This window comes from Pongo abelii, chromosome 3, assembly GCF_028885655.2.
Source record: "Pongo abelii isolate AG06213 chromosome 3, NHGRI_mPonAbe1-v2.0_pri, whole genome shotgun sequence".
In the NCBI taxonomy this organism is placed as follows: Eukaryota; Metazoa; Chordata; class Mammalia; order Primates; family Hominidae; genus Pongo; species Pongo abelii.
This window is the reverse complement of record NC_071988.2, coordinates 145,353,860-145,375,756: the sequence shown is the minus strand read 5'-3', so window position 1 is coordinate 145,375,756 and position 21,897 is coordinate 145,353,860. Positions and strand designations below refer to the sequence as shown.

The 21,897-nt window shown below is 37.3% G+C and overlaps 1 long non-coding RNA gene across 1 annotated transcript in view; it reads right to left on the bottom strand.

Annotated features, from left to right (window-relative positions):
• The window catches only part of LOC134761297 (uncharacterized), a 420,137-nt gene that overhangs the window by 34,319 nt on the left and 363,921 nt on the right, over window positions 1-21,897 (bottom strand). Inside the window, exons 7-8 of the long non-coding RNA XR_010139778.1 lie at window positions 17,227-17,390; window positions 14,996-15,088 (exon numbers count right to left, since the gene is read on the bottom strand). This is a non-coding gene — a long non-coding RNA (uncharacterized LOC134761297). The remainder of the gene's footprint in view (window positions 1-14,995; window positions 15,089-17,226; window positions 17,391-21,897) is intronic.

Sequence of the window (21,897 nt, the reverse complement as noted above, 5' to 3'; positions counted from 1 at the left end):
GTGCCTCTGGGCTGTGACCTTCACAAGTGCTTCCTCAGTGGTATAATATTTCCCCCTCGGGTGAGACCTGAAGGCTAGAGGTAACTGGATTGAGAATGCCCTTCCCCCAGCTCGAATATACTCTAGTCAACTTTTTTCTCCTCCAGCATAAGTCTTTGTTATGGAGAACTGTCTTGGAGTATCTAGCAAGAATTACTCTTTTGCCCCCCATGATAGAGCCACAAGAGAATCTTGGATCTTCACTGTGAGAATTCAGTGAAGTTCCTGGAGTAAAAGCTCATAAAAGCAAGAGGGCCCCATAAAATTGCAACCCCCACAAGTTTTTCACTCTCCTCTAGTTCACACTTAGCCTCCAGCATTTCTTCAAAATTAACATTTAGGTGTTCTTACTGTATTATAATGCAAGCAGCTTCTGCTCCAGGTAAGCAGAGCTCAGCTACGACTCTGGATTCACCTGTCTTTCTGAAATTTAGGGTGGAAATTTGCCTTGCAATGTCTATTCCCTGATGGATTCAAGAAAAATCATTGGTTCACAATTTGATTAGCTTTTTCTTGTGAAGACAGACATAACAACTTCCAAGCTCTTTATATGCTAAAGCTGAAACTGGAAGTCCTATTTTCAGTTTTTTATTCAATTGATAATTCTTCCTATGGCAAGGACTAACTCCTCTTATTCATTACCTATGTGTCGATCTCACGTTTTTAATATGTCATGAAATAAGAATATATACAAGTCCTTCTCTCTTGATGTGGGATAAAATTGCCTACAGAAGTTAAACATTTGGGGATTTTCTTAAAAATAAAAGAATCTGGCACAGTGGCTCATACCTATAATCTGAGCACTTTGGGAGGCCAAGGCAGGAAGATCACTTGAGGACAGGAGTTCAAGACCAGCCTGGGCAACATGGCAAAACCTTGTTTCTAGAAAAAAGTGGAAAAAAAAATTAGCTGGGAATGGTGGCATGTGCCTGTAATCCCAGCTACTCAGAAGGCTAACGTGGGAGGATCACTGAGATCACATCACTGCACTCCAGCCTGGGCAACAGAGCAAGACACTCCCTGTTTCAAATCGAAAACAATAACAAAGGCTGTATCTAGAAAGTAAGAGTGACCAGAAACAAAGCACTTGGCCCTGCAAGCCACAAAAGAGGAACATTGTCCTTTTTAAAAATTATTTCTAAGCTTAAGATATTAACAAGCTGATTTATGAGAGCACAAGTGGAAGCAAGGACAGGGATTGGGTTTCTTCAAGCATATTCCTTATGCCCTTATATGCTCCCCGTGCTGCATTGCCTGAGAGCTAAGAGTGTGTCTTCCAAATGTTTACGGCATGTCTCTGTAATACTTCATTATGTGCCAAGGCAGCCATCCTCTCCTGCAAAGTAGCAGTGTCTGGGAGCAAGTAATCATTTTGAAATAATAAAGCCTATTTATTTTATTGACATTTAAAGTGCATGAGAACATTTATGACCAAACTCATATATAATTCTAACCAACAGTATGTGGCATTAATTATCAATACTGCTCCAGGGAAGGATATGTTTATAACATCATAAAGCAGATCTTTCTTTTAAGCCAAAGATATTCATATTTGGAGGGGAATTATTGTGTAATTAATAATTAACTTGATCTGCTTTCTGGGGACATCTTTCTGCAATTGTCAATTTCTTTCTCTACAGTTTGCATTTTATTAATATTTTATTAATAAAATATATTCTGTACTATGCTGGTAGAAAGTTGTGTTTAACACTGTAAAGTATTACAATTTAGGCGTTACTTGACAAGAATTGGCAGTCTGAATTACATTTCATTTGAAAACAAATATGACATAGTAACCAAAAAAGAATATAACTTAGAATAGTCACTATTCCCTCAAGTAAGATATGATGACCAAGTAACTAACCATGTGAGCTGGCATGCCTACCAAGCCAATATAATACTACACTACTAATAATAATAAAATGATATTTTCAGCCCTACACTGCAATGAAAAATCATTGTCTTTTTATTTTCACAACAGGTTTTAATTGGATATTTTTGTTAAGAACCAGAGAATCTCTATAATGGTTGTACAGAATGAAGTGATCCCTAGAGTCCTTTCCAGATTAAAAATTCAATGGTCCTATATTTATAGATAAGGTGACTAAGGAATCTACTGTGGAATGATCCACCCTAGAATTCTTAGTCCATAAAGTAGAATCAATTACTGAACTATAAACCTCAAGCACCAAAGCTTTACAAGTTTAAAATGTAAAAAGGGGTTTTAAAGCATTACTTCACTTCATTAAGATAAGCCCAGTAGAAAATGAATAGGAAGATGTTAGAATTGACAAAGAGAAGGAGTTTTTCCTGTCACATATTTTTTGAGATCTTCTCCCAATGCTTCCATTTACTAATGATGTTTCCTAGACCAAGTCTCTGAACTTCCTAAAACTTAGAAAAAAACCTCCCCATTTCCTCATCTGTAAGTGGATTTAACAGTATCTCCATGTGAGCAGTGGCAAGGATTATGTGAGGTAACATGTCACAAAGTTTCAGTACACTGTACAGCATGAAGCAAACCTTTGATAAATCTTTCAGTGCTCAGACCCATCTCTTTTTCTTCCTCTCCTTTTAATCCAATGAATAAACATATTTTCCACATAATGTTTAAGAAATTGGTATAAAATTCCCCTTAGGGACTGCATATATTTAGAAATGCTCAGATTTATAACTATTTTGTTTATTGTTCCAGGGAACACAGTCAAGATTAGCCATGATCCCAGATTCATGATTCTAGTTTAATAAGGGAAGCAATGCAGACACAATCCCATTTACAAAAATGAGAGCTATAATGATTACAAAAGTGAGGAGTAAATGAAAGGATCCGGAATTATTAATATGTCGATGGTTTGGAGGTCATTGGATGTTAATTAGAGAAACTGTCCTGAAAGAAGTGGGCCTTCTACTATAATTTGAGAAGAAAAGGGATCTGATGAAACAGAGGGAAGCTGTTCTCTAGAGCAAACATTTGGGTTGACAGGGAGTTATCAAGGGCAAGTTGAACACAACTCTTAACTTGGGCATACCCCACCCAGACAGGTGGCTAAGACCCTCATACTACCTAGTGATCACCCAGAATAGTCACATAGTTACTGCCTGAGTCTTCCCTGAGCCAGAAGTTATCCATGCTATGTGGGCTTTTTTATTTTCCTCACATCTCTCCATTCCATGCAAATGTACCTTTCCTGTATTTAAGTACAGCAATATACTCTTCTTCATTTTTGAAGTAGACTAGGCTCATCTAAAATGATAATATTTACTAATATGAATGTCTTTACCAAGTACAAATCTATATTATCCAAAAACAAGCTGTAATAAAAATTTTAATAAGCTTTCTTGGAGCTATCCTAGAATCCAATAATCAGAAAAAAATCAATTTGTAAACAAAAATGAAAATTTAAAATTGACAGTTTTCCTTTTTTTCTTTCTTTTTATTATTATTATTATTATTATTACTATTATTATTATTATACTTTAGGCTCTATGGTACATGTGCGCAACGTGCAGGTAAGTTACATATGTATACACGTGCCATGCTGGTGCGCTGCACCCACCAACTCGTCATCTGGCATTAGGTATATCTCCCAATGCTATCCCTCCCCCCTCCCCCCACCCCACAACAGTCCCCGAAGTGTGATGTTCCCCTTCCTGTGTCCATGTGTTCTCATTGTTCAATTCCCACCTATGAGTGAGAATATGTGGTGTTTGGTTTTTTGTTCTTGCGATAGTTTACTGAGAATGATGGTTTCCAATTTCATCCATGTCCCTACAAAGGACATGAACTCATCATTTTTTATGGCTGCATAGTATTCCATGGTGTATATGTGCCACATTTTCTTAATCCAGTCTATCATTGTTGGACATTTGGGTTGGTTCCAAGTCTTTGCTATTGTGAATAATGCTGCAATAAACATACGTGTGCATGTGTCTTTATAGCAGCATGATTTATAGTCCTTTGGGTATATACCCAGTAATGGGATGGCTGGGTCGAATGGAATTTCTAGTTCTAGATCCCTGAGGAATCGCCACACTGACTTCCACAAGGGTTGAACTAGTTTACAGTCCCACCAACAGTGTAAAAGTGTTCCTATTTCTCCACATCCTCTCCAGCACCTGTTGTTTCCTGACTTTTTAATGATTGCCATTCTAAGTGGTGTGAGATGGTATCTCATTGTGGTTTTGATTTGCATTTCTCTGATGGCCAGTGATGGTGAGCATTTTTTCATGTGTTTTTTGGCTGCATAAATGTCTTCTTTTGAGAAGTGTCTGTTCATGTCCTTCGCCCACTTTTTGATGGGGTTGTTTGTTTTTTTCTTGTAAATTTGTTGGAGTTCATTGTAGATTCTGGATATTAGCCCTTTGTCAGATGAGTAGGTTGCGAAAATTTTCTCCCATTTTGTAGGTTGCCTGTTCACTCTGATGGTAGTTTCCTTTGCTGTGCAGAAGCTCTTTAGTTTAATTAGATCCCATTTGTCAATTTTGGCTTTTGTTGCCATTGCTTTTGGTGTTTTAGACATGAAGTCCTTGCCCATGCCTATGTCCTGAATGGACAGTTTTCCTTTATAAATATGAACTAGCTTATACTTGAGAGATAAAATAAAGATGGTAAAATAATTGCATATATATTTATTTTAAATATTAATTTAATCTGAAATTCTATTAGCATTTACTTAGATAATGAAATATTTAACTGGAAAAAATATCTTACCTTTAGAGATAGCATTTAATAATTTACTACATGAAAAATTTAAATTACAGATGGTATAAAACAATCAAATGCAAAACAATTTTCCTTGAATTTCCAGACTGCTTCAGAAACACAAATAGAGGTTAATTTCTGTGCTCAAACATCATGCTTGAAACTGTCTACAACAATTATCATGAAGGAGCATAATCTCAAAGCATTACCTAAAAACAATATGCTTGAAAAACCATCTACAGCTATTTCTTATCCGAGAAAAACAAAGAGCACGTACTACATAAGGCAGCAAAATGCCAGAGGTTAAAATTGAAAAAAGTACATGTGCATTTTTCTCTTTGACATTTTTTTAAATATTAGAATGTTTATTCTTACTTTTAAAAGATAGATGCAAACCTCACTGAATTTAGTATTTTCATTACAAACATCTAGCAGCTTTCAGTAAACCATTAAATTATAACTCTTATTTACTCTTATATTGATAAGCAATCACACACAGCAAGCAAACTCAAACAAGAGGTAGGAGACTCACAATGACCCCTAGGTAGTAAATATATTTGCTCTCTAATTAACATCTGAAGACTTCTAAGTTGTTATAAATTCATATATGCATTTTACATTCCAGCTTTAGCAAATGTGAATCAGAGATGTATGAGGATGTGACAAAAGCCACCTCCTGAGGCCACTGCTAAATCTAAGATCATCATCCTCTTGCCTTTGAAGGTTGGAAATGGGGAGACTCCATCACAAACACTTTTCTTCTGTGAGCTTAATCGATGCCACCTGTCCATCTAATACATTTCAGGAAATGACAGCCCTGCTGGGTGGATACTAAGCCATTGTGACTTTATATTTCTGGCTGGAGAAGTTTTGTTTGGATTTTTTTATAGACCTGTTAACCCTTGCCAGATTTTACAGTCCTGCAGCACTGAATATAAACTATGGATTTTGAAATTGGGAGTGGAAAGTGTTGTTGGTGGGCCCACTGTGGATCAAAAGTCTTGCATGTATGTGTTTCCTTTGACCCAGAAACTCTAGGTCTGGAAATATAAAGGAAAGAACGGAGAATAAATATATAATTATGTGGATCTTCATTGCAGAATGATTTACAAAGGGAAATATTAACCTCAAATAACGTTTTAAAAGTTACATCAAAGTAAAATGTTGTAAAATACAAGATGAATAGACTATTTTGCAGTCCCAATAAAAGTAATATTCTTAACATATTCATTCACATTGAAAATATTCATGCAATAGTTAGATGAAAAAGTGAGGTACAAAATGGTAGGTTAAATGTGATCTCATTTTTATTGCAAAGAACATGTGTGTGTGTGTGTGTATATATATATATACATGTATATGTACAATGCCAATCTCCAGAGAGAACTACTGTTTTATATATACATATACATATACATACATACACTAAACTAATAAAAGTAAAATTAAATTACATTTGACCCATTTAAATTAATATAAACATATATGTCATATCATGAAAAAAAATCAGATTTAGAGGAAAGAAAAATATGCTCATATATGACTTTCTTGCAAAATTTCTGGGTGATCTTTGACAAGTAACAATTATAGTTACCATATTCATAAAATAAAATTAGAGGAGTAGATGATATCTGAAAGACCTTTCAGTTCTGATATTCTATCAGCAACCAGAAAATCCTTAATTTGGCTTAGAGCTTTGACTTCCTTCAACCATGGAAGACCCCACACCAGTTTCAGCAATGGTACACCAGTTTCAGCAATGGTGTACCAGTTCCCCTGGACAGGGACTATGTCTTGAGAAAATATTTACTCTTTAAATAAGTCTTCATCACATAATAGCAGCTCAATAAATAACTGGAAATAAATCATTCTCCTAGCTATATTCATATTTTCCTGAACTTAGAAAAATATCTGTCCCAAGATATTTTTTAAGTTTTATTGACTTATTACAAATAGTAATGACTAATCCAGTGTAAGATCTAGTACTAATGTAAAAGCAAACTATAGCAAGACAGTAAGCCATTCCATGTTCTCTCCACATGAAAGAATGTGGCCTCTAAAAGCCACTGAACACCACAGTTCTTATGTTCTGTTAAAGCTGTACATCTTCCATATTGGCTCTATTTGATTCATGTTTTTGGTTTTGCCCTTTCTTTGTTCTTCAGAGGAACACAGAATTGTTTTGGTAGCTTAATCAGCAGAGGAACATAGAATTGTTTTGGTAGCTTAATCAGCTTCAGAAGAAGCCAGAATAAGTGTACTGGTTAAAATGTTCTGTCAGCACATCTGTCAGCATGTTTCAAGTGAAACACGAAAGACTATATGGCTGCAGTCATAGCTTTAGGAGCGAGCAAGCCAAATGGGTAGCTAGAGCACCCCGAGGTAGAAAAGCAACAGGCAAACAGGAAACCCCACAGCAGATAACTTCCCAGCTGACCAGGAACAGGGCAAAGTCGAAATGGTAAGGGAAGATTAGAAAATGAAAAGTCATCCCGGCACTAAACTGATGTAAATCACATTCTCTATAATTCCTCTATGATTGTTTTTATTTAATTTGGGGTTGCTGAATGTAAAATATGGCTTACATTAATCAAATTAATAAAAACTTTCAATTTTCTAGTTACCAGGTAGTGCTTAATACATTGAAAATGTGAAGCAAAACTTAAAATTTATTTAACTAACATTGTATTTACTTTTGAAAATAATTTCCAGGAAAGAGATCAACTACTAAAATAAATGCAGCTATTTTAAGTAGACAGATACATCCATAAGGAGAAAAAAGTGTGTGAAGGCATTGTAAACATTGTAAATGTTTTGCAAGACTTTTAGTATAAGAACATGAGCTCAGCTCATGGATGCCTTTGATACATCACACTATTATCATAATGGACTTTAGTTTGAAAATCTTTTGTGGCTTAAGCATAAACAGTTATGTAAGTCAAATCAGAAATGTCCAAAAATAATCTTAGCTATGTGTAGAGCCTCCAAATACTGTATGCGTGTAAGAACCAGATACAATTTCTTTTTCTTTTGGTACGCTATTATTTATAAACTCATGTAAATATTTATAATTGTGGCTATGCAAAAAATACATAATAATGTCTCTAATAAATGCCTCCTTGTGAGAAATAAGCTATGGCGCTTACATTACATTATATACATTTGAATCTGTTATATGGCATACATAAGAATATAAAATGTCAGGAAGTAAACAAACTTCCTAAGAAATCACCTTTAAAATATATGTGATCTAAGATGCATGCAATTTGAAGAATACTGCTGATCCATCATTCTAGTTATAATGCTGCCTCTTTCATGAACATCTCAATTCACCATCTGGAAGTAATCTCATCCTCCTCCAAGCTCCCTCAAAATTTTATTTTCATTTCCTCTCTCCATGTTCTCACTATCATGTTATGTACCACTAAGATTAATATGGAAAAATCTGTTTTTTGCTAGACTGTAAACGCCTTGAGGGAAAATGATGCAACTTGAAAATATTTGTAAATTCCATCCACACACATCCATTTCTTACTATCTGTTGATAAGTGTTGATTGAATGAATTCATACATTTTTCTTCCTAGACAGCTCTAAGCCAGAGGAGTAATAAACTTTATAGCTATTATTTGTTTTGATTCTCTCTCAGTATGAAATGCTTTGGAGATCCCAAATCCAGTAAAAGACTCCAAATAGAGTTGACAAAAGGTATCCAATTTTCACTGAGTTATCTGGAGAGGGGCATCTCTACCTGGCCCCAAGCAGTGTCTTGCAGTTCTCAGCCATTTCCATGTATGACTTGTCACTAGTGCACATTTTATCATCAAAAAGAAAATCCATTCCTGTGAAAAACCTGGAAGATACAGCCATGACTATTCAACAAAAGGGGACAAGAAGTTTGGAGTAAAATGCAATGATAAAGTAGGGCCATGGTTTCATTGAGGCCTGGTCTGCTGAAGAGCGGACAGCCATATTGGTATCCAAGTTAGATGTCAGTAGAGCACAGTAGAAAGAGCACGTACTGGACTGTGGGTGGAGCCTGGATCCCAGCTCTTACTTGCCACTTGGTAATTTTTTTTGGTTTTTTTTGTATTTTTTTGTTTTTTGTGACAGAGTCTCGCTCTTTTGCCCAGGCTGGAGTGCAGTAGCGCTCTCGGCTCACTGCAAGCTCCGCCTCCCGGGTTCACGCCATTCTCCTGCCTCAGCCTCCCGAGTAGTTGGGACAACAGGCGCCCACCACCGCTCCCGGCTAATTTTTTGTATTTTTAGTAGAGACGGGGTTTCACCGTGATAGCCAGGATGGTCTCGTTAGCCAGGATGGTCTCGATCTCCTGACCTCGTGATCACCTGCCTCGGCCTCCCAAAGTGCTGGGATTACAGGCGTGAGCCACCGCGCCCGGCGGCCACTTGGTAATTCTTGATTAAGGTAAGACCAGTTAACATCACTTGGCCTTGGAGTATTCTAAGTCTTTTATAAATTGAAGAGGTTAAACTCAATGTGCTCTGATGTTCCTATAAACTTCTATGATCAGAAATCAAATATTTCGTAAGCCTTTTGGTAACTATTCAAATCTAAACAGTATTTTTAGGATTTTCTTAAGCATGGTATCTGAGTCTGAAACACATGGTAATAAGAGCCGTAGTGATAGTGATAATCATGATGATAATAAAATAGCTGTCATTTATTTATCTGCAAATATTCATAAGGGCCTAGGCTTGTGTCAGGTGCTGTTCTAGGCAATGAGGGCATGGGAGAGAAGGACATATACCTGAGTTTGGGGAGTTTATATTCTAGTTTAGGGAGATGACATTTAACAAGTGTAATACAGCATGTCTAACTGTGATAAGGACTCAAAGAGAAACAGTACAAGGGTAGGCAATGAAGAGTGCTGAAAGGCATTTCGGAGCATTCTTTAAAATACCTATTAGGAGCCATGAATTTTACAGGGATTCTCTCATTTCATCCTAACAATAATCTTATAAAAAATTATTATCTTATACCTACCGTACAGATGAAAGAAATGGGCTCAGAGACATGAATGAAATGGCTCAGGGTCACACAGATCATTAAGTAGTGAAACTCCAGAGCCCAAGTCCTAACCATTATGTGGTACTGCTTTCTACCAGATGATACAGTACAAGTCTCTAACAATCTCATAAACCAATATAAACACACAGATTCTGTACACTCAGAACTCCTTTTCTTTCCTGCTGTGTTTATCACATAAAACCTATTGAAAGTGTTGACATTATTAGGAGGTAGCATCCTGGCACATATGATTTTTTCCTAAATCAGTTCATCTTGGGCAATGTTTGAAAAGCAGCACATCATAACCACAATTAAAAGACCAAAACTTAACAACAGAGAAAAATCATTATAAAGACTTCATGGCACGTTCCTCAACTGTACTAGGTTGGTGAAATATTCTATACAGATGGACCCTAGGATACCAAAATTATATTTGTGCATTAGTCCTGTTCAAGGAAATACAAATCACATTTCAATGCAATAAAGTAATTAACACCAGAGACTGTAATAGAATCAAATTTCACATAGAGCAGGGACACACAATGGTAACATAGTGAAATGGTTAAATTCATGGATTCAGTACTCAAATACATGTTCCAGCTTGCTCTGTCACTAACTCTACCTTCTTAAAAGCCTACTATCTTCTCTGACTGCTGGTTTTCTTATCATTATGATAGTAATAATAATAGTATCAATCTTATATGTTTTGTGAGAAAAGAGTTAATGCATGTTAAAGGCTTAGCTCAGTACCATCAAACAGGAAATGTATAATAAATCTTATTTATTACTGTTATTATCATGAATGGATGTGCCACCTTGAGCAAAGGGGATTTGAATTCTCAGAGAAGTAAAAGGTCTGACACTTAACAGGATACCTGATGTTATTTTTCCAAGAACCTATCTACACATGAGTGTTGAAGGAACCACTACTCCCCCTTCCCAAATTGCTGCCTCGGGAATATATTTAGAAACTAATTGTTAACAGTAGCAGCATACCAAACAAAAAGGGCAATGACCTAACTTTGACTCGTTTCTGTACATTTATATAAATAATTCAACTAATGAGTGTCTTACAAGAAGAAAGAATGAAGATGACGCCACTGGTATGTAAAAATATTCATATCGACTCAGCCCCTTTTGTTAACTCACAATAGCTACTGATTAACTGATTATTCCTTCTCATCTGTGTTTGGATGAATTCAAGGCACTTCCCAGCAAGTAAACTCATAATATTAAAGCAATGTTCTTTCCCAATTTATACCAGATTTCATCCCGTCATATCAACAGCCCATCTAGCCAAAGAAAGGGCTTTCTTACACATGGTTTCCATGGTGTTTATGCCTTTCTGTCCTGAACAGACAGATGCATTAAGCAATGCATGTCAATCCCATTATGAGGCTGTGAAATGGGCAGAAGTTTTGTTACACACTCATGCAATCACACACATTGTGAACATCCTGTTTATTTGGCTCATCCTCTGATGATTGGCTGTGGTATATCAGCACATTACTGACAGTTGGGAATTTCTCCAGTGGAACATGCCTTTCCAATGACAAACATCCAACGAGCAATGGGAACATGTGTCTGCCCACTGTGTCCATATAAAGCAGCCCAGTTTCTCCAAATGCAGAGCATATTAGGTGCTTGGATTTTCTCAGAATGCCACTGACAGGCCCCTGGTGACCTTTAGGGGCCATATGAGATAATACATTCTTAGACCCCTATTTCCGGACTGCTTTGGGCAAGGTCAGGATGGCAAATGTCCCACTTCCACAATATCAGATGTTACGGTAATTCCTTTTAGCTAATGTGTAAGAGCAAAGGAATGCCTTCAAACCTCATCTAGGCCCTGTGGAATCTGTTGAAAATGCATGACAGCTGTGGGCTTTGGCGAGGTTGTCTGTGAATGTATGAGATTTGGAAACCATTCAAAGCTAGAAATAACTGTACAACTCATAACCCTTCACCACTGCTCACTCTCTCTCTCTCTCTCTTACCCCCCCCCCACCCCCCCGTCATTCTCTCTCTTCCCATCACTCATTTCTCATGCACTGTATCTGGGTCACAATCTCATCCTCCTGACTCAAATGCATCATCACTGCTGGGAACTGTGGATTACATCCTCCACACAAAAAGATGGGAAAAGAAGAAAGAGGCAGGGGTGGCGGTGGGGGCAACAGAAGGATTTTAATAAGGCACAAGAACAGGAAATTGAGAAAGATCTTTTTTTTTCAGTATCCAACTGGGAGTTGAGAAGCAGCAGCAAACTCACACTTATTTAAAGGCCCATCTGCAGATAGAATCATCCTCAGGTGCTCGAACGATATGTAAAGGCACTTGTTTTCCTAAACCTGAATAATACTTTGAAAGGCTGTGGCTATTTATACTTCACTTTTGAAACTTTTATGTGTATTTTATGCACCTCACCATTAACTCTCACAGCAAAAGAGTTTGTGAGTGACATTTTTAAGAAAAGTAGGATAATTAGGAATAGGAACTGAGAGAAAAGGGGTCAAGCTCAAAAGCCGGCTTTTTATTCAAATGACTAATACCCAACTCCACTATTGATTCTGACCTCAGAATACCTACTCTTGAAATTTTGACTTAAATATCATCTCAAGATTCAAAGACTCAGCAACCTGATTCATAAATGATGTGACATCCTGGTAATCACTGGCTTTTTTCCTGTAACTTCTGTTACTTCTACATAGATTTAACATACTACCTCTTGGCACAATCAGGTTGTTCCAGCAGTTTTTACTTTCTAGTTAATCCCAGGTTTTTTACATGGTGGCTGTGGGTCAGTCATTGACCATAATGACTTTTCAGCAGTCTAAACTAAGAGGCACATTATCCACAGTTTAGCCAAGATAACTCCCCAGGATGGAGCTTTACAACTAATGAATTATTTTGGCAGTTAGACAAAATGAATTATTTTGGCAGTTAGTATTATCCCACTGATACCCTAAAATGAAACAAAAACACATAGATAACACTAAAACAACTAATTTAGAACATGGGAAACTATGTAAAGAAGGAAAAAAAACCTTCCTATACAGAATTTTGCTGCATGCTGTCATGAACTTCATTAGCTACTTGGATCTAATTGAGTGTTGAGAAGCAAAGGAAAAACAGGTCTGCCATCCATACACTAACACTTACAGCATCTAACGCAAAGGAGAGATTCCCACAGAAACTCACAGAGAAGGCCACAGATGCTCCCTCAGGGGCATTCACTCTTACATTTAGATCATTTCTAATTAGCTATGTTATCTGGATTCCCAGGCCACGATGAATTAAAAACTGCACTAGAGGAAGACAGGGATCTAGGAGAGGGGAGTGTGCTGGCAACAGCCAGGGGCACCGCTGGTCAGCTCACAGCAAGAGAAAAGAGCAGCACGATTGTCAGGGTATTTAGGAAAGAGGCCCTAGAACATTATAATATCACACAGAACAATAATGGATGTGTCTAATGTTGACATTGGGTCATCAGGGAGAAGATGCATTCTGTATAAGAATCCAGGGAACTATACAATATGTTTTAGGTATATTTATATCAAAACAATTTAAGTTATAAATTTTGGTACTTCAAAGGAGTTGATTTCCTTTATGTCTAAAATGAAAATACATGAAATACTTCTTTGTCTCCAAATAACAGATTTTATTAAATCACTGTATTTAAATACAGAAGACTTATACATGAAAATTTAATATCAGTGTCTCTTTTTTTTTTTTTTTTTGCTCAGACTCCACAAGATACACATTGCATGCCATTGTCTTTAATTAAACACATCCTAAATAACTTCAAGAGTATCCTACCACAGCCAGGCATGGTGGCTCACATCTGTAATCTCAGCACTTTGGGAAGCCGAGGTGGAGGGATCACTTGAGGTAAGGAGTTCGAGACCAGCCTGTCCAACATGGTGAAACCCCGTCTCTACTAAAAATACAAAAAATCAGCTGGGTGTGATGGCGTGCGCCTGTAATCCCAGCTACTCAGAAGGCTGAGGCAGGAGAATTGTTTGAACCTGGGAGGTGGAGGTTGCAGTGAGCTGAGATCATGCCATTGCACTCCAGGTTGGGTGACAGAGTGAGACACTGTCTCAAAAAAAAAAAAAAAAAAAAAAAGAATATCCTATCACAAAAAGAAATCTAAAAAATTGTGAAAGTATCACTCTATACACACACACACACACACACGTACACCACACCAACGACATGAACACTGAAGGAGTGTACCTTCAATGTCAGTTTCACAAAGGGAAGGGCAGTGAATTAGTCAAGCAGACTGGGGTGACGAGCATTTCACATGAAGGACGTTCACAGGCAGATTCAGGAAGGAGGTAGAAATGCTTAGGAATTAGCTTGTCTAGATGAAAGGCTAGGTGCTTGTCCTCCTGTCTCATCATGCCTTCCCTCTTTTCTCAACTTCTCAGTGCTCACTCTTCCTGGCACTGACATTCTCATGCCTTGTCATAACATCAAGGCAACACACTAACCTGGCTCTCATTCTGTAGCTATGACTCCACCTACTGCTAAGCTCCTTTTATAAATTCTACAGTGGACACCTTTGGGATTGTCTACCAGCACCACATCCCCTTATTCTGATAACTGCCCTTTACCCTATCGCTTTAGTTTCCTAAGCTTGCCACAGTAAATGACCACAAACTGGGTGATTTATTACAGCAAAAATTAATTCTCTCTCAGTTCTAAAGGCTGGAAGCCAGAAATCAAGGTGTCAGCAGGGCCATGCATCCTCTGAACCTATAGAGGAAAATCCTTCCCTGCTTCTTTCAGCTTCTAATGTCCCCCCGGCATTCCTTGGCTCCTGTCAGCATAACCCCAAGCTCTGCCTCCATCTTTCAATGGCCTTCTCTTCTGTGTGTCTGTGTGTCCTCTCTTCCTATAAGGATGCCAGCCATTGGATTTAGCAACCACCAAAAATCCAGTATGACTCATCTCAAAATTCTTAACTAATTGCATCAGCAAGACCCTATTTCCAATTAAAGTCACATTCTGAGATCCCAGGTAGACATAAATTTGCAGGGGACACTTCAACCTACCACACCTATCCACATAGTTACCACCAAATCAACCACATTTTACAGCACAATTCTATATCTTGGCTATGCATAAATATTTCATCCATAGACTTCAGTGGAAACAAATTGATCTGCACTCAACAGCCATTCTTCTTCTCTTCTTCCCTAGTCTGGTAGATACTTACCTCCAAATTTAGCTGGTAAAAGATTCAGATACTTGCTTTTCCAAGCTCCTTGCAGTCAGAAGTGATCTGGCTTCATGGGACTCAGTCCATCCACTGAAACAAGAGAGGAAATTCAACAGAGACTTGATTTACCAGGAAGTTTAGAGGCCAACACTCGTAATGACTCCAGTCAAAGCCCTGTGCCCCAGTTTTAATTTTAATATTTTTCTGGTTTTCTTAAAGAAGATCCCAAAATTGTATTAGGTTCAGATCCCATTAACCCTGAAATGCAGTTATTTCTCTCCAAATAAAAAAAGAATGTCACATAAGGAGAGTTATTTTTCCTGCCTCTTTTCTGCTTCATATGCTACCATAAGGATATGGTTATGACAACAACAACATTAATGCTTCTACCCACACAGAATGCTAAAAGAATCCTAGATAATCTGCCCCTTGACATCATTTAGCCCTGACCAACTCTAGAACCCCTCCCTCTAAACTTCTTTTTATGTAAGAAAAATATACAATAAGAGTTTATTCATGTTTTTTGTTGTGCAGCAAAAAGCATCCTAATACTATTGGTATGTCTTGACCTAGGCAGGAACAATTAGTACCTCGTCCTGATTTTTGGACTCAAGAGCCAAAGAGTCATGCCAATGCACCTCTGTTGACTGAAATCATAAGCTATAAAATTTTGGAAATTTTGGTTACCTGAGTTCTTGCCACATGGAAAAAACTCTTTAGAAAGAGATAAGAATGAGCTTGGCATACGGAGAAAAGAAGCATGGCTAAGAGACAGGGAAAGAAGCTTGATGCTGGAGTTTGGTTCCCAATACTATAAAAGATATTGACCTTTCTCCAATCATGGTTGTCCCATTCTTTCATAGCTTAGCCTTCCATTAAAATCCCCTCTTTTGCTTAAATCAGTTCAAGTGGGATTTTGTTCACTTATAAGTTAGCCAAATTAATAAAGCTTCTTTTTCTTCTCCCAGATGTTACCATTCTCTAACTGTCCTTTTCTTCTTTTATTTTTCTTTGCCTTATTCCAAGGAGCCTGAATCCTATCCAATGACTTCAAATGTCCTTGTGATTAAAAGGAAGCTTTGCAGTCAGATACACCTGGGTTCACTTCTTGGCTCTGTTAGCAAGTAACCATCTCAAAGTCTTATTTATATGATCTCAAAGAGAAGGATTATGGTAACAGCAACCTCATGTGGTTCTAAGGACTAAATGAGCTGGTACGTGTAAAATATTCAATAGAATCATTGACACATAGGAAACACTTATGAAATGTATTGATTATCACCACAGAGGCAAATATCGTTATTATAATTTCTGAACCACAATGCAAAAATCATTCACTAACCCTAATCTCTGCCTTGCCCTCTAATCCTGTATCTCTTATTTCCTTCTGAACTTTCCCATTGGTATTTCCTAATTTCCTCTTAAACCAAACTGATTCTTATTCTTCTTCCTTCCCTCACTCCTCTCCCACCCACACTGCAATTCACATTTGCCATTTGGCGGTGGTAGTTGTTAATTACCCCGTCACAGAGATGTATAAAACTTATTCTTAAGTTTAAAAAAACAAGGATTATGAATTACAGTTATTTGCATTTTTGTACTTAGTTTAGTTGTTCAATTTTTTTTAAAATAACTCTATAATCTTGAATCTATTGTGCACAGATGGTGGTTGAAAAACAAATAAATATCTTTCGTACTCATAAAATACTACTTTTTTTCTATGAGGAGATATGACATATGGGCAAAGTATTACAGTATTTCTCACATTTTTCCAGGCATTACAAAAAAATGCAGTGTTTAGAGATTTCAGAATTATAGATCACTCCTAGTCCAAGTAAAGTTTCCTTCAGAAAGTACTGCCTTCGGGCCTGTGTAAGAATATCCTCCTTTGGGCCTCACGCTTTAGAGAGTGCCACACATTATGAACATACAAACCCAAATTTATAACAGAATACGTGGATATATCGTCACCTGGGGTCCAGCAAGCAGAGCCTAATCTGTGGTTTTAAATGCAGATTCTCATGTCAAACCTCCTTCAAGTCCCAAATGATCAACTCTTCAAACCTCTTGTCATTTGTCCCCAGAACAAAAGATGACTGCATAAGAATGGTATGAAATGTCATGAGGCCAGCTGCTGCTGACTTCAGAGATGATACTACTTTGTTATATGGGAAAGATGTGAGCAGCAGAAGAGTTAGGTAAGAGAAAACACAAATTAATTAACTTACACAGTTCTTTTCAGTACGGGTGCAAAGGATTCTTCATAATGAAGCATTTTTCCCAGCTGTTGCTGAGCTGTTCTCCACAGATTCCAGGTGTGGCATGTGGACACATTCATACTTTAGTAAATTAGTACATTTGCAATAGGTGCACATAGAAGCTGAGCAACAGTCTGCAATATTAAACATTTAAAATTTTTAAGAGCTAAACAACACAGAATAGCCAAATATGCTCAAAAATACATGCAGTAATCTTGGATACTTTGCCAACTTTTAGACAAATAAACACCATAGCCTTACACATTTTTAAAATTTTGAAATTATATAGCTATCAGAGTTTTTAGCTAAACTTGTATCTTTTAAATATTTATACAAATAGTATGTAGATTTCATTCATACTTCAATCCTAGGCCTCACAACCTTGCAAGTGTTAAGAGTAAGTCTATTTACTTACTCTTAATAAGGCACTTTGTGGATTCAAGACAACTTTGAAACATAGGGACCAGTTGAAAGTTAGGACTGGCAATACTTAAGGAGGGACCATTAAAGAAGAGAAAGACACAAAGCTGGAATGGACAGGCTATACTAGAATGTGGGGTCCATGAGACCATGAAATGTGTCTGGTTTTTGTTTTGCTTGTTTTAGTGGATCTTTGGAGGCCAGAATAGTGTCTGGCACATAGCAGACACTCAAAAACACTCACTGATTGAAGGAATTAATGAATGATAGCAAGAGTCAAATTTTTGACTAGAGCATACACTATACAGAAGAACAGTGGGAAATAAGGCTTACAAGAGCAGATGATGGGCATCAGAAGAGAGTACAGATGACTTTTTATTAATTCATCAGTAAGTGGAGCAACATTTTGTGACAGATGTTGACAGACATTATCTCCCCTCTATCCTCTCTTCCAGATAAGGTCAACTTTGTTCTGAGGCATGGAAATCTTCGTGGAAAGGAGTAAAGAGATTACTGAGAAAAAAAGAAAGGAGAGAAAAGTTGTTTGAAGGATCTTCAGGAGACTTTTCAGACAAGTTTAGGTGTGCCTCTTGAAGTTTTATTTGCATAAGGGCTCAACACACTCCTGGTGAGAACAGCTAGAAACTCTTTAGAATAATTGTGAGCTCCAGGACTGAGATGTCTAGACAAAGGGGAGGGATAGAAGTCACCTCCTCACCTCTTGGGGAGTGTTTCCACACAACAAAAGAAACTCATCTTGAGTCATGGTATGTTACAGAGCTGCGTCCTTGTCCAGAGAAAAGTGGACAACACAAGGATCACAAGGGAGCATAACATGGAGTGCAATATTGCCTGGATTAATTCACTGTTCCCTCTGATTCAGTCCTTGAGGGAAATTTACTAAGTTCCTCATAATAGAAAAGCATTAAAAAGAAATAAAAGAGTGATTCGAATTAAAGAGTCAAAACATTAAAGGCAAAGGGAAAAAATAAGAGAAGTTGCTTTACAGAACCTATCAAAAGATTGTAATGCAGCATAGAAGCCTGTTAGCACAAAACTCTTTAAAATTATGAGAACAGAAAAAGAGAGCAAATTACATGAAAGATTCACTTTTCCCAAATAGTCTAAGTTAATTGTTCCAGTTTTAAAGTTTTCTCCTCAGCCAAGTTTCTGTAGAATTTCCACTTTTAGTTCATATATATTTTTCTTGCTAAAATTGAGGCTTCAGTATATGCCTCTTGACCTGGGTTCACATTTTATAGCCAAAAAAATATATGAAACCTCTAAGGAAATCATAGCCAAATTGTTGAATTTTAGTTGGTTTAGGTCAGAGGGCAAGAATCCATAGAGCTTTATGTACTTTCTACCTGAAATAAAGAAAGACCCAAGTTTGCCTAAAACTTGGCCAAAATCCACCAATTTATCTGGGGCCAAAGTTTTCAGTTAATCTGGCACAAATATGGAGTTTTTAATGATACCTGACACCAGCTGAATTTTTTAAAATGATTTTAAGACTAATATTCATAAGGCTATAGAAAACAAAAATTTTCCATTGCCCAAATATTCATTTAATACTTAAGAATAGAAAATAAAGTTTCTTAGAGTAAGCTATCACACAATACAATTCTTTTATGTTTTAAACTGGTGGTTTTCCCAAAGTAGGCAGATAATAATTTCATGCTTTCATGTGGCTGAAGTCTCAGTTAAGACTTTGTCTGAAACATAAAATCAAAGTTCAAATATTCCTCTCCTAGTTAGTGATTCTTTCCACCCAAATTGCATAAGCCAAGGTCAACAAGAATAAAATGTATGAGTGAATGGAGATTTTGAAACAACAAATTATTTGTACTGTGGTTATGATTAAGATATAAAATAGGGAAGGAAAATTAAATTCTACAAACTTGCTTTATGAAAGCTGACAGTTTGTTAAAACCCAGAAACTAGAAATTCCAATTGGAACACAACTTTTCTTAGTTCTAAAGCATTAGTCAACTGTTAAGAAGTAAAGTCTGACTTTCTCTAATGAGGAGAAAAGTAAAAGATAAATTTAAGCCAGGTTATCTTCCTCCTAAGGTATATTTTTGATATTTCCACTGGGGATTAAGTGAACAAATCTAGCGAGCTATTTCTATGTTCCCAATACATCTACCAGAGAACACATGAATTTTATCCTCCAAAGTTAATAACTTAGGTGAACCAACCAAGCATAAGAAATATAACTGAGGAATACCAGAACACAAAATAAATTATAATTCACGTGCTAGATTTGTTTAAACGTAAAGAAAGTTGTGGGCTAAATTTTAAGAACAAGTAAGTTTTAAGTTAGAGACTGACCTAACAACCCTTAGTAAATGCCTGTTATTGACAGACACTGAGTGAGGTTGTGCATAGTTTGTGCTCTTTGAGAAAAAGATTGATAGAGGATACAGATAAATACAGAAGGGTACAGCCAGTGAAATTCAGGAAGCAACAGAATAAGAGTATGTTCACTGTGCAGTGAGAGCAGCCGAGAAAGCACCAGACTCAGCCTGGAATTGGGGAAACTGGGGATGGGGGTAGGGGAAGCCTGCTTGAAGGAAGATTGGACACTAGATACATAAAAGGAGGGGGAAGCTGTACTAGGCAGAGAAACTATATGGTCAACAAAATCAACAAGCTGTAAAGAGTAAAGTCTGTGGGTTAGGGATAGGAGAGGGATCAAGAAATAAACAGAAATACTTATCAAGAAACACTGGGAGGTAAGCATAAAGAGCTGAACTGGGGCTGGATATGGCAGTATAGTGGGTTGAATGGTAGTCCCCAAAAAGATATGAATATATCCTAATTCCCAGAACTTCTGAATGTTAGCTATTTGGGGAAAGAATCTTTGCAGATGTAACTAAGTTAAAGATCTTGAGATTTAAAGATCATCCTTGATTGTCTGGGTGGACCTACATGCCATGACAGATGTCATAAGAGTAAGGCAGGAGGATATTTGACAGACAGGGAGGAGAAAACACAGAAGAGGAGGAGACACTGTGCAGATGGATGCAGAAACTGGAATTTTGCCTCCACAAGTTAAGTAATACTAATAGCTCTCGGAAGCTGAAAGAGGCAAAAAAAAAAAAAAAAAAAAAAAATTCTTCCTTAGAGCCCACGGAGGGAATATGGAATTACCAAGAACTTGATTTCTTGATTTTGGACTTCTGTCCTCCAGAAGTGTGAAAGAATAAGTTTCCATTTTTCCATTGTATTAAGAAACCAAGTTTGTGACAGTTTGTTATGGCAGTCCTGAAAATCTAGCACAGTGTCTGGAGTTTCACATTGAATCCTGGCTTGCCCTGGTGGGCAATGGTTTTATTTTGTTTTGGAGCTGGGTTAAAAGTGAAATATAAGGCCAGGCACAGTGGCTCATGCCTGTAATTCCAGCACTTTGGAAGGCCAAGGTGGGCAGATCACCAGAGGTCAGGAGTTCGAGACCAGCCTGGCCAACATGATGAAACCTCTTCTCTACTAAAAATACAAAAATTAACTGGGTGTGGTGGCAGGTGCCTGTAATCCCAGCTACTCAGGAGGCTGAGGCAGGAGAATCACTTGAGCCTGGGAGGCGGAGGTTGCAGTTAGCAGAGATCATGCCACTGCACTCCATAAAGCCTGGGCAACAGAGTGAGACTCCATCTCCAAAAAAAAAAAAAAGTGAAATACAAGATTGATAGCAAGTTGGGTCAGAGATTATAGGAGAGTTAACCTGTTAACAGGTGCTGTGATCTGAACATTTGTCTCCTCAAAATTTATTTATTGAAATCCTAACCCCAAAGGTAGTGGAATTAGGATGTGGGACCTTTTGGTAGTTGATAAAGTCACAAGAGTGGAGCTCTCATGATTGGATTAGTGCTCTTATAAAAGAGACCTCCAAAAGCTAGCTAGCCCCATCCACCATGTGAGGGCACAGCTAGGCACTGTCTATGAGGAATGGGTTTTTACCAGACACTAATCTGCCAGCACCTTGGTCTTGGACTTCCCAGCCTTCAGAACTGTAAAAATGAACCTTTGTTGTTTACAAGCCACCTAGTTTACTAGTATTTGTTATAGCAGCCTAAATGGATTAATGCAGTAAGAATTCAAGAAAGTGGTCATTTGTTGTCAAACATAATTTTCAAAATCTTAAGACAACATAATTCTCATGTAGATGCATAGTCGAAGTTTTATTAAATTTGTTAAGGGAATCAGCAAGATGTAAAG